Source organism: Myotis nattereri, assembly GCF_964212035.1.
Source record: "Myotis nattereri genome assembly, chromosome: 10".
In the NCBI taxonomy this organism is placed as follows: domain Eukaryota; kingdom Metazoa; phylum Chordata; class Mammalia; order Chiroptera; family Vespertilionidae; genus Myotis; species Myotis nattereri.
The window spans coordinates 32129758-32143683 of NC_138085.1; positions in this window are offsets into that span (position 1 = coordinate 32129758).

Sequence of the window (13926 nt, forward strand, 5' to 3'; positions counted from 1 at the left end):
TACCACATATTTTTATCCAATCATCTTTTCAAAATTATATATATATATGTGTGTGTGTGTATATATATATATATATATATATATATATATATATATATATTGATTTTAGAGAGGAAGGGAGAGGGAGAGAGATATAGAAATATCAATGATGAGAGAGAATCATTGATTGGCTCCCTCCTGCATACCCCACACTGGTTATCGAGCCTGCAACCCCCATGTACCCCGACTGGGAACTGAACCGTGAAATCCTGGTTCATAGGTCAAGGCTCAACCACTGAGCCATGCCAGCTGGGCTATACAATCATCTTTTGATGGACGCTTAGGTTGTTTCCATATCTTGGCTATTGTAAGTAATGCTTCAATGAACATAGGGGTGCATATTTTTTTGAATTCATGTTTTGCATTTCTTCATATAAATACCCATAAGTGGAATTGCTGGTCATAAGGTAATTCTATTTTTTTTTTTTTTGAGGAACCTCCATACTGGTTTTTTAAGTGACTTCACCAATTTACAATCCTACCAACAGTGTACAAGAGTTCTCTTCTTCACATCCTTGCAAACACTTGTTGTTTGTTAATTTTTTTTGATGACAGTCATTCTGAAAGGTGTGAGATATCTCATTGTGGTTTTAATATACATTTCTCTGACTAGTCACAGTGAGCATATTTTCATATGTCTATTAGTTATCTGTATGTCCTCTTTGAATAAAATCTATTTAGGTCCTTTGCCCATATTTTAATAGAACTGTTTGTTTCTTTCTTTTTGGTGGTGTTATTTTTTCGGTGTTAGGTTGCATGGATTTTTAAATAAATTTTGTATGTTAATCCCTTATCAGAGATATCATTGCTGAATAACTTCTCCCAATCAATAGATTGTCTTTTCATTTTATTGATGGTTATCTGTACTGTGAACAACATGTTTGGTGTGATGCAGTCCCCTTGGTTTATTCTTTGTTTTGTTTTCCTTGCCCAAGGAGGTATATCAGAAAAAAGCGTTACTAGTAGCAATGTCAGATAGCTTACTGCCTATGTTTTCTTCTAAGAATATTATGGTTTCAGGTGTTACATTTAGAAATAGAACAAATAATTCTATATGGAACCACAGATGACCCTGAATGGCCACAGAAACCTTGGGAAAGAAGAACAAAGTTGGAGGCGTTATGCTACCTCCAACTACCAGACTACAATAATCTAAACGGCATGGTACTAACATAAAATCAGACGCATAGATCAATGACACAGATTAGACAAACCGGAAATAAACCCACAGCTATATAGTGAGTAATCTGTGACAAAGGAGGCAAGAATATGCAATGGGGTAAAGACAGTTCATTCAGTAAGTGGTGATGGGAAAATTTGACAGATAAATGTAAAAAATAAAATTAGATCACTGTATTACACCATACACAAAAATAAACTCAAATTAAATTACCATTAATTTGCACGCAAATTTTTTAAGAGTTCCCAGACCCACATATGAGACCAAAAATAGTCCCTGGGAAGGGAAGTTAGAGGTGCGCTGTCACTGCTCTAGGTGTGTGCTGCCTCTAAAGTCCCTCGCTACAAAGCAAACACAGTGGTTTTTTCTTTTAACCTTTTTTCTTAAAGGTGAAAATCCTCTTCAGAATTTTCTGGTTAGTAAAACAGGTACTAATGTAGGACTTTTGTAAAGTGAGGTGGCATAATGTGAACTTCTGAAACACAGGAATACCTATCCCTGGTATCTAGGGGTCTTTAAACTGCTTCTTTTCAGGCAATATATTCATTGTATGTCCTATTAAGTACATAGTATTGGAACTGGCATCCAAAAACTATTCAGAGTATATGAAATTGTGATTGGCATTTTTTTAAGTGCTGAAGTAGAATAAAAGGGCTCTTACTTGAAATGAGAAACTTAGAGATACCAATTTCCATCCCTTGATTTCCCTACTTATGCAATTCTCTCTTCACAAATCACCAGTTCTGAGGCTTAAGCCATGACGAAATTAAGCCACTCATGCAAGACTGATAAAGTATTTCTTGTTGGCATCAAAGTCTCTCAAAATGTCTCTCACTTCCCCCAACCAATCACTCCCTGGCATTATCGGCGAAGAATGTTCCTTTCTTTCACAAGAGTTTATTTAATTAATGAAATTCCTAGGGTAACTCTCCTGAATTTCTCTCTGGTTTAAACCTTTCCCTTTCCCTGGTATTGGACTATATGAGGGTAAAAATAAATTTCCCTTACCAGATAAAATATAATAAAGTGGGGTTTATGGGAACAAAAAGGCAGCTTTATTTTATCAGGTAGAGGCATACCCCAGATGACACAGCAATATACAGCCCACGTGTTTATTACAATTTGAACAACTGTTTATTATTTATAAAATTAATCTTTCTTTTATAATATTATGTTTGTTACCTCTGAAAACTTGAATATTTTCATAAGGGATGATTGATTGGTGTTCAATTTGCACAGTATTGACAGATGCCTTGAGAGTAAATAGGATAAATTTTGTACCAGAATTTAAAGATTATCTTCTGTTATTTAGAAGCACAGGCAGAGAGAATAGCTACATCTGATAGCTAGCTGCTGCCGCTTTCACTGTTTTTCACGTTTGATCCTAAACCTCTACAGCTGGAATTAGTAACTATATTGGCTGGGTGACAATCTAGGGGTACGGATAGGAACAGAGATACAATGAAGAACTTTAACGGTAGTCCTCATCACTGCCATTTCCTAGCCTTCTATTTCACCCCAAAACTTGGTTCACAGACGTCCTATCTCTCCCAGCTTCTCCCATCATTTGAAAGACCTTGTTATTCAAACTGGCATTCTCTTGTTCTTATAAACACGATTTCAACATAATTCAATCTATACGCAACTATGATTGCATACCAAGACTTACCCTTCTCAAGAATACCTGTACTACCCCAGAATATCTACACAACCTCAAAAACCTTCAGTGCTATGATTGTATTGTTATTATCTGACATTCAAACCTTCCATTCTCTCATTTCTGTACTCCGGTGGTTTTCTTTTGAAAATTACCTATGCTTTGTCTTTACTCCATCTTTAGTCCTTTTTAGCCCATTGTTTTATCCCTTTTGTCTTGTTTTAGACCTATCTGCAGATTGGCTGTTGTGTTTAGTGAAACATATAATTAAGTCTACAACTTGCTGTAATTAGCAGTAATTGAAATTTAATACCATGTGTATAAAGGAATATTCAAGTAAGAAGTTTGTTTCAGGATTTTCAATAAAGCTTGGTTACATAGTGAATTATTTCACTGATATCCAGCGCAACCCTGAAAATTAAATGACTGATTAGTGCATTTTTAAGACTATATTTTCCATTTTATATTACTGATGCTCCTTTTAAAACTATTTAAATAGAGCATTACTGATGCCCAATGTAAAACCGTATATAATAAAATTGTCTTTTATATTGAATAAATATAGCTTTCATAATCTCTTAGTAATTGATTAATTTAGCTTTATAAATACATTATCACATATAGATAAAAAGTGTCTAGGTTTGGCACTGGCTTGGAGGTGACCTGTGCTTCCCACCTAGGCGCCTGAGCTAACATTGTTCCCCCACCTGGATTAGTCCGTTCCTGATCTGGCCAGTTTTAGTCCTGCTTTTGCTTTAAGGACTGTCAAGTGAAGCTATTCCTAAATCTCATCTTCAAACCCTTTTTCTTGCTCCCAATCAGAATGAGATATAAAATCTATATCCAGAAAAATTATTTCAACAAATTGTCTCCCCATTTGCAATTAAGGCAACTGAATGCAGGAGAAATAAATTGACTTATGAGGTCATGCACTATGAGAAAAGCAAAGATTTGCCTAATGATCAGTGTTTTGTTATGTCTAATTCTCTGCCTTTGATTATTCCATTTTTAGGCTAAGAAAGGATAGGTAGATTTCATGCCCAAGGTCATGATACATTTAAAAACAGATGAGGAAGGGGCAGGAGAGGGGTGGAGAGTGTCAAAGGAGGAAAAAAGGGACAACTGTAATATTTTCAACAATAAAAATAAATTACAAAAAAAAGAAAAAAAGTAGAGATGAGATGATTTCATTGACCATGATATGTAATCACAGATTCCTCTCATTGCTTCTGGAATTTGATGAAGATCCTTTCAATATAAATAGATGCTTGAAAAATAATGGGAACTAGCATAAAATGCTGAAGTGGTGTCACCTGATAGGACACTCTGTTCTATAGAGCATGCATCTAAGTGCTTCTCTGAGAGGAGGAGGAACAATGCCCAGGGAGATGGGTCGGCTACTAGAGAGCCAGGGAGGACTGCTGAGGGGGGAGTCAGTGCTGGGCGGTGGGGGCGCTCTCAGCTCTCAGTGGGAGGACTACTATGGCATAGTTCTTGAGTCTGCCACTCTTTCACCAAATTCCAAATATCTAAATCTTCCCACATATACTTTAAAATCCTTGCCAGTAGTACTATAGTCTATTTGTAGGCTGAGAAAATTATGCTTATTTTTAACCTGGGGATAGGAAAATAGTTTCCTCTTTATCAACTGTGAACACTATGATTCAATTGACACTAATCTCCATTTGGGCAAGCAAGGCCTTTTTTTTTTTTTTCTTTTTCTTTTTTTCTTTACTATTGCCTTATCTGATTCAGAAAACAAATTAGTTGAATCTCTTTAATCCCTGTTGGTACAGGATGGAAAGGGAGGTTTACATGACTGAGATGGAAAAGCAAGTGAGTTGGTAATAAAGAAGAATTGAGGTTCCTGAAAGGAGGGCAGCATAAGATTGTCCCCAAACCAGAAACTTGCTCCCTATAGCACCATAGCCTGAGGCTTTGCATTAAACTAAGCAAAGCCTCAATAAGGCACATGGATATTCTGAGAAAAGGTAGGATATAATTTAACAGAGCAGAGGTCTTTTAGTCTAGAAACACAAGTTTAACTGTGTATATTGGATTGAAAAATTTTGTGTAAGAAAAATTCTATTCCATCCCTAAATATACATGGTTGAATAGCTTGGTAGCCATCATGGGGCTTCCATGAACAGAACAGTGTTCCCAGTCTACTTCAAGATCAAATAATTGAATAAGATTCTGTAGATTCCCCAGCTCTCAGCAGCAGAGATCACTGAAATACAATAAGCTCGGGCCACATAGGTGGGCCTCAGTTGGGAGAGGGAACTCTACGGATGTGATAATTACCTTCTTCATATGCCCAATCATGTCCCATGCTCTTGGAGATTACCTTTTTAGTCAACCTTTTCATATATGGAAGACTCACAAATAATACTTTTCCACTTTCCTTTATATCAGTAGGTCAGGCCCCATGCCCGGGTCATCCTCAATTTAAATCAAGCTGCTCAGTGTCCATAACGTAGATCAAGGCAGAGGTAATTTTACGTATCACTGCTACAAAGGAGCCATTCTCTGGTAGAAGGTAAGAATCAATGAAATAGACCACAATTCTCTCTCTCTCTCTCTCTCTCTCTCTCTCTATATATATATATATATATATATATATATATATATATATATATTCCCCTGATGCCATGTCATATTGTCTGAACCCATGATGTCTGAGAAAAACTCATTCAGTTCATAACATTTTAATACACATTGTTCTAGGCTTTCTTGGGCACCAGAAAATTTATGTCAGGACATAATCTCCCTGGCTTTCATGGGGGAAAAAAATAACATCTTTTTTTTTTTTTTTTTTTTTTTGCATTTAGGATATGATGGTTTGATGGAAAATTCTCAAAGAGATGTGCTACCAAGGACTACCCGTATCTTTCTTTTTTCAGCTATAACAAACTCAAAAGAATAAACCCCAGCTATAATTATGAATTGCAGACCAAAGGAAAATATTCTTTGTGTTTTTTTTTTTTTTCAAAAGTACTAGGCATTGGAGAGAGAGAGAAAAAAAATAACCTTTCCAACATTGGCACAGCAAATAAAAGCCAGATTCATTAAAAGTTAATGATGTAGGATGTAGATAATGAGAAGTAGAAGCAGAATTCATAGAGACATATTATCCTTCTGACGCATGGCAAAATTTAATGCATAATCAACATTGCTTGTCAGTTCCAGCGTCTATTTTTATCCCAGTGCCTTTAAAACTCAAAACCCATTAAAGATTCATGATCCCTAAGCCATGTGTTCGCTACAGTTAGAAACAATTATGTCATGTGGGTAAACTGCTTGCTAATAGAAACAGTTGCTATTTTGCATTGTAATACAGACAGCACCGTTTTGCATAGCATCGTTCACTTTCATTTATATGCACTGAATGAAGGAGAGTGACTTGGTGTAATACTTGGATAAGGGAAAAAATAGCCCACCTTGAGAGACCTGCAGCAACTCAAAAATGATATAGATGAATAACTCCATGCCATGCTAGCTTAACGAAATCTGGTTAACTCAGGCTCCCAGTTTTAGAGAAGAGGCAAGAATGCTTTCAGGGGCTGTTCATAGTTTCAAACTGGTAAGCCTCAAAGTGGAATCCATGTTATATGTTGGCCTGTGCTCTTTCTACCACATCTTGTTTTATTTGCCTCTAAGAGTATAAAGTTAGTTTGAAACTTGATGGTTGAAGGATACATTGAAAATTTATCTTCTCCTGTGTAAAAGAGCAAATTTGCTCTATCCATACTATCTTCTGAATTCTTTTTTTTAAAATATATTTTATTGGTTTTTTACAGAGAGGAAGGGAGAGGGATAGAGAGCTAGAAACATCGATGAGAGAGAAACATTGATCAGCTGCCTCCCGCACGCCCCCCCACTGGCAATGTGCCTGCAACCAAGGCACATGCCCTTGACTGGACTCAAACCCGGGACCTTTCGGTCCACAGGCCAACGCTCTATCCACTGAGCCAAACCGATCAGGGCTATCTTCTGAATTCTTAAGGTACTACGATGCACTACCATTTTTCCTGATCCAGCAGTGTTACATACCAAAGGCAACATGAAGCTAGCAAGGCAGCATGCTACCCTAGAATTGATATTGAGCTGAGTTTAGAGGACCAGGACTTTGGTTTTATTTCTGGAAGTAATTGCTTTGAGACTTAACTCTTGATCTCTAGAAATGGGGAAGTTGGCCTAAGTCAGTGGTCGGCAAACTCATTAGTCAACAGAGCCAAATATCAACAGTACAACGATGGAAATTTCTTTTGAGAGCCAAATTTTTTAAACTTAAACTATATAGGTAGGTACATTCTTATTAACTTAATTAGGGTACTCCTAAGGCTTAGGAAGAGCCACACTCAAGGGGCCAAAGAGCCGCATGTGGCTCGCGAGCCGCAGTTTGCCGACCACAGGCCTAAGTCATCTTTAAGCATATGTTCACACAAAAATTCAAAGGACAAAAAGGTATGCCTCACAGTTATATGGATTTAATTTAGACTTGTAAAAGAAAGCATATTTCATCATGAAGTCCTATATTGCAAGTGAATAAGAAATGGTATGAAAATTTCATTTCTAGTAAAAAATTCCTAGAACTTATTCCTCCTGTATCACATAACTGCCATAAAAGGACATGGAAGACATTTAATTTAGCCTGTGGTAAATAGGTTTAGCATTATATTTGAAATCTGTTATCTAGGCTTAAATGACTTGCAGTTTTAAGTCTATGCATAAAGTTAGAGCATATTTAAAAATTACAAAGTTGTTTAATTTAAGGCATAGTTTGCCCACTCTTCTGGCTATTAATATTCATAATTTTTATGACTTCACCTTAAACCTCTACTATATAAAGCTTCACAAAAATAAAAAGAGTGGTATAACTTTAGTGATATCACTTTACAGAATGGTAAAATGCCCTCAAATTTGCAAGTGTTGGGGAAATTAAGGTACCACATAGAAATGAGAGGGAAATAAAATTCAATAGCTCCCTGACTTCAAACACTTTCCTTAAAATGAGTTCCTGAAAACCTCCTTCACAGAGAAGAGAAATTATTTTTAGACATATTGAGCAGAATGATATCAATTTTTCTTTAAATTCTAGTGCTAAAGAATGCTTATTTTTGCTTATTCACAAAGCCAGGTATCATATTTTAATTAATTATCATCTGTCTATGCCACTAAATTGCGTAGCTCTTGAAGGTGAAGGTTTTTATTAATCTATTTATTTTTGCTTATTTCTCTATCTCCTCTCTTAAGAATGGTTACTGTTGAAAACCACATTCTCTATATGTACTGCATGAATGAATAAATGGATACCATTTGACCTAATTCTTATAAACAATAGTCATAGTCAGTGACATCTGTTCAGGAAGCTGGCATGGGAGCTTTCTTTATGGGATTAAATAACTTCATAGCAGTATTTTTATGAATGAATTTATTATTTAACAGATATTCATTCCCCATCTTTTATGCGCAAGTCAAAGGAGATAATTACAGTGTTATATAAGATTTTAAAAAATATATAACACTCTTGTTTATATGCTATATTATATATGAGATGTGAGTGCTTCTATTAGGTTTAAAGGCAAACATAAACATGGGTTGCATCCTTGATTTGGATAGAAACTGTTTAATTGTCCTAGTGTCCACACGGGTCTTTTCCAGCGCTTTGCAATAAATAACTGAAAGGGGGAAATCAAGTGGTGACTTTTACCCATCTTATGCCATTTTTCCACATGACAGCCACAGACATACCTTGCAAGGAATTTAAAACTCAGAAACCTACACTCATGCACTTGAATAATACATACAAGGGTATGGGACAGCACAGCAGCTAGAATTGCTGATGCAGTCCATCTGCAGACTGAATCCCAGACGTTTTCTGGCCAAGGCTGAGGGGACATCACAGCCTCTGGCACCACAGCCAGTGGCACTGGGAATAGCTTCCTTGGCAATGGCTGGTGAGCCGGGGGCTCCAAGAATGAGATTGTCTGTGCCTTTCCAACCCTGTGTCCAAAGAGAGAGCATTTTTTTGCATTGTTCTCATCCCTGGCCACAGTTCTTTGTTTAACAGACTGGCAGTCCAGAAAGACAATCATCCTGTTTAAGTAACTTTTGCTGCTTGGTTCGATAATTTTCTTTGTTTTCTGTGTCTGACTTGCTAGATTAAATTGATTTTATTTTCATGCTGGCTTAATGCAAGTCCCTTGAACTTTGAGGGCAAGACCCAGGCACTGTAGCTGAATTAATTCCCAAAGTAACCTGATTAACTATTTTGAGCCTTTCCTTTTCTATCAGTCTGGATTGCTGATAACGAGTATGCACTGGACCTATCTAGCTACGATGACATCTTTTTTATTTTGAGAGAAACCAGAAACACACAATCTTCTCTCAATGTTGATGATAAAAAAAAAAAAAAAAAGTTTAAAGCTCTCCTGGATGTGGCTCAGTGGTTGGGTGTGGAGCCATGAACCAAGAGGTCTCTGGTTCAATTCCTGGTCAGGGCACATGCCTGAGTAGTGGTCTGGATCCCCGGTAGGAGACCTGCAGGAGGCAGCCCATGGATGTTTCTATCTCTCTATCCCTCTCCCTTTCTCTCTCTTTCAAATCAAAAAAAAAATAAATTTTAAAAGTCTACTTTTGTTCCCCTTATTTGATATTTATTTTTCCACTCTGTACATTAGATCATATTTATTTAATCTACTACTTGTCATAGTTACTGGCAGTGCTACTGGTTTGTTTAATTAAACCATGATATGCAAACCTGACACACATAATACTTAAGTTATTATGTACTTTCTTCATTGGTCTAAGCTTAAATTTTTAGCAAAATATTAGCATCTGAATTCCCATAAACAAAACAGCTGAAACCTTGATAATAATCTACAGGTAAATACCTGGGCCCCTGTATTAATTTATGTTGCTGTTCCAAAGGCTATATTTTTAGTGCTTTTTGGTATTTCTTTTCTGCAACTAAGATGTGTGTTTACAGTGAGAACAGGAAAGACAACTGTGTCCTTATTTCTGATGTTACAGAATTTACCAGGCACCCGAAAAATACGCAGGAGTTCAGGAAAACCCATTTATTTTCAGATGTTTCTTCTTGTGTACTAGCACAGGGCTCAGGGGAGACTCTTTCTCTCCAAATCCTGAGCAACCACTATGGAGGAAGCTTTCCCTTTACACTCTTTGGTTTCTTTGTCCCCCAAATATGGTTCAGGCTTCCAGGCCTTTCTCGGGCTTTGCAAAAAGCCCTGTGTGTTGGGATGGGGGCTGTGAGACCATGTCTAAAGGCTTGGCCTGGCGCCAGTGCTGAGAACTCCGTCTGGGGGTTATGAATTGTTCATGGTTTATGGCCTCTCTAAAATGGGAGTAGTACTTAGGTAACAGGTCTTGCAGGACCAGATAATTAAAGAAGGGGTAGTGACTAGATTATAGGCTAACAAGAATGTGCATTAGGTTACTGGCACAGATTCAGATTGCTAGCCTCCCTAAAATGTCTCATTTTTCCCATCACTGATAACATATGAATATGTTAGTGGGCCTTCTGAACATTCGTTGACCATATCTACCAAGAATTTCAGGAGTTACACTAGACAATCACATAATAAAATAACTGTGTTCCGGGGAGCTTAGATGCTTCTTACCTTTCCTCTGTCTTTTGCAGAAGTCAGTATAACAAATTTTTCTACCCTTGCCTTTTAGGAACAAATTATTATAATTTCATGACACATAAGTGGAAATTGAATTAGGTAGGGATCCAGGGAATCTTGCAAAAGTCTCAAAGTCATGTGGTATGGGGGGAGGGGGAGGATTGGCTCTTACATATTATAATGACCTTGAGATTAAACAACAATTTATGTACTTGTCCTCTCATTAAAAACATTGCATATTTTTCAGTTATCTAAATTGTTAATTTTACCTACTGCATTTCTGTAATTTCTATACATAGAAATATTGGTGTCTTTGGTGACAGCCATAGGTAAATTGTATTCCCTGCTACAACTAGAAAATAATTTTTAATACTGTGTTTTCAAATTGATTGCTTTTTTCACTGAATTTTCTTGTTTTATGTTGTCCATATATTTCAACACATGTTTTGGGACCAGCTCTGCAAAATGCTTAATTCTTGGAAGTAAATAAATAACAAATAAATAAATAAATATGTTATATTATTTTGAAGCTACACAACAAGGCAGTTTGGGATTTTAAAAAATAATTGCATTGTGTAGACCATTATAATAACTTCCTCTGGTCTTGAAGATAATGCCTTTTGCATGCAGACAAATTCGAATAATGATTTAATTTGTTTCTATATGCACTTGTCTCAACTGGAATTTCTTTCCCCCAGAGACACAAACATCCTTATTTCTCCCTTCCTTCACTCCTTTCCTTTCCTTTTTAATTTTTTAAAAATATATTTTATTGATTTTTTACAGAGAGGAAGGGAGAAGGATAGAGAGTTAGAAATATCGATGAGAGAGAAACATTGATCAACTGCCTCCTGCACACTCCCTACTGGAGATGTGCCCGCAACCAAGGTACATGCCCTTGACTAGTACAAACATTAAAATGAAATTTAATTGTTCAATTCATAAAATAATTATAGGAATTTCTTACATAACATGAAATACAATGCAGCACAAGTTAGGTCATCTTTCATGGACAGTTTTAGAAATTTAGCATTTTTCAGAACTTAGTGTTTCTCTCTGATGATAGAATGACTTCGGGAACACATGTAGAGGTCTTACATGAATGTGACTCAGAATGAATGCTATTCTTACCCTCCCTGTCTCCCAGCCCTGTATTAGGCATTGTGACATGGCTGGTTAATATAGCTAGTGCCAAACCTAACATAAAACTTTGGCAATGAGCCAAAACCGGTTTGGCTCAGTGGATGGAGCATCGGCTTGCGGACTGAAGGGTCCCAGGTTCGATTCCGGTCAAGGGCATGTACCTGGGTTGCAGGCACATCCCCAGTGGGAGATGTGCAGGAGGCAGCTGATCGATGTTTCTCTCTCATCGATGTTTCTAACTCTCTATCTCTCTCTCTTCCTCTCTGTAAAAAATTAATAAAATATATTTAAAAAAAAAACACTTTGGCAATGATACCCTCACACTGGAGCAGGACCCTTTTACGTTTTACTTGGGTGTAGTTGGCTGGAAATGATGATCAGTGTTGTGGAAATTGTAAACATGACCCAAACAATATAGCAATCTCATGTGCCTAAACCAGAAGTGTCAGCCACAGTCTTTGTGAAGTTTTGATGCAGTGATCAGAGAGTTCATCACGTAGGCCAGCCCAGAAATAAAGGCACAAGTGGTGGGCATGGATGGAGTGAAACTCTTAGGTTAGCAGGACCTCTTTGCAAGATGATGATCATCATGAATCATGAGGTGAGATCATACTGGTTCAAATAGCCTAGCCATGTATCAGCAGTGTGAGCTGGGATACATTTTTTTAAACTTCTTTAAATTTTAGTTCTCTAATTTGTTAAGTATATAAAAAAAAAAACTACAAAAAACAAACAAACAAAAAAACCCTAGCCCTGCCCCAGCTGGTTTGGCTCAGTGGATAGAATGTTGGTCTGTAGACTGCAAGGTCCCAGGTTTGATTCTGGTCAAGGGCACATGCCCAGGTTGTGGGCTTGCCAGCTTGATCCCCAGTAGGGGGCATGCAGGAGGCAGCTGATCAGTGATTCTGTCATCATTGATGTTTCTATCTCCCTCTCTCTCTCCCTCTCCCTCTTCCTCCCACTCTGAAATCAATAAAAATATATTTTTTAAAAAACTAGCCCTATCCATATGGCTCAGTTTTTTGGAATATTACCCCATACATCAAAAGGTTATGGGTTCCATCTTTGGGAGAGGGGGTGTACAGGAGGCAACCCATCCATGTTTCTCTTTCACATCGATGTTTCTCTCTGTCTCTTACCCTTCCTTTCTCTAAAAATCAATGACAACATATTCTCAAGAAAGGATTAAAAAAAAAAAATTCCCAACCAGTGAGAACCCTGAGGTTACAGTTGGATTCCCAATCAGGGCACATGCCCTGGATATGGGTTCGGTCCCCAGTGCAGGGTGTGAAGAAGGCAGGTGATCGGTGACTCTATCATCATTGCTGTTTCTATTTCTCTCCACCTCTCCCTTCCTCCCTGAAATCAATAATAAATATATTTCTTTCTGATTGGTGTTTCTGAATTCTTGGGCTATATCCTAGAAGTGGGATTACTGGGTCAAATGGGAGTTCCATTTTTAACTTTTTAAGGAAACTCCATTCTATTTTCCACAGAGGCTGTTCCAGTCTGCATTCCCACCAGCAGTGCATGAGGGATCCTTTTTCTCTACATCTTCACCAGCATTTGTCATTTCTTGACTTATTGATGAAGCCATTCTGACATGTGTGAGATGGTACCTCATTGCCAGTTTGATTTGCATCGCTCAAACTATTAGTGACTTTGAGCATGTTTTCATATGTCTCTTGGCCTTCTGTATGTCCACTTTCAAAAAGTGTCTATTTAGGTCCTTTGCCCATATTTTGATTGGATTGTTTATCTTCCTTTTGTTAAGTTGTATAAGTTCACTGTAAATTTTGGAGATTAAACCCCTATTGGGTATATATACCCCTATGTTCATAGCAGCACAATTTACAATAGCTAAGATTTGGAAACAGCCTAAGTGCCCATCAGCAGATGAGTGGATTAAAAAACTGTGGTACATTTACACAGTGGAATATTATGCTGCTGTGAAAAAGAAAGAACTCTTACCATTTACAACAGCACTGGTAGGTCTGGAGAGCATTATGCTAAGTGAAATAAGCCAGTTGGAGAAAGATAAATATCACGTGATCTCACTCATTTGTGGAATAAAATGAACAACATAAACTGCCAAACAGAAATAGATCCAGAGACATAGAAGCATCAGACAGACCATCAAATCTCAAAGGGAAGACAGGGTAGGGTAGGATAATAGGGTATGAGATCAACCAATGGACTTGTATGCATACATATAAGCATAACCAGTGGACACAGATAGTGGGGAGATGAGGGCA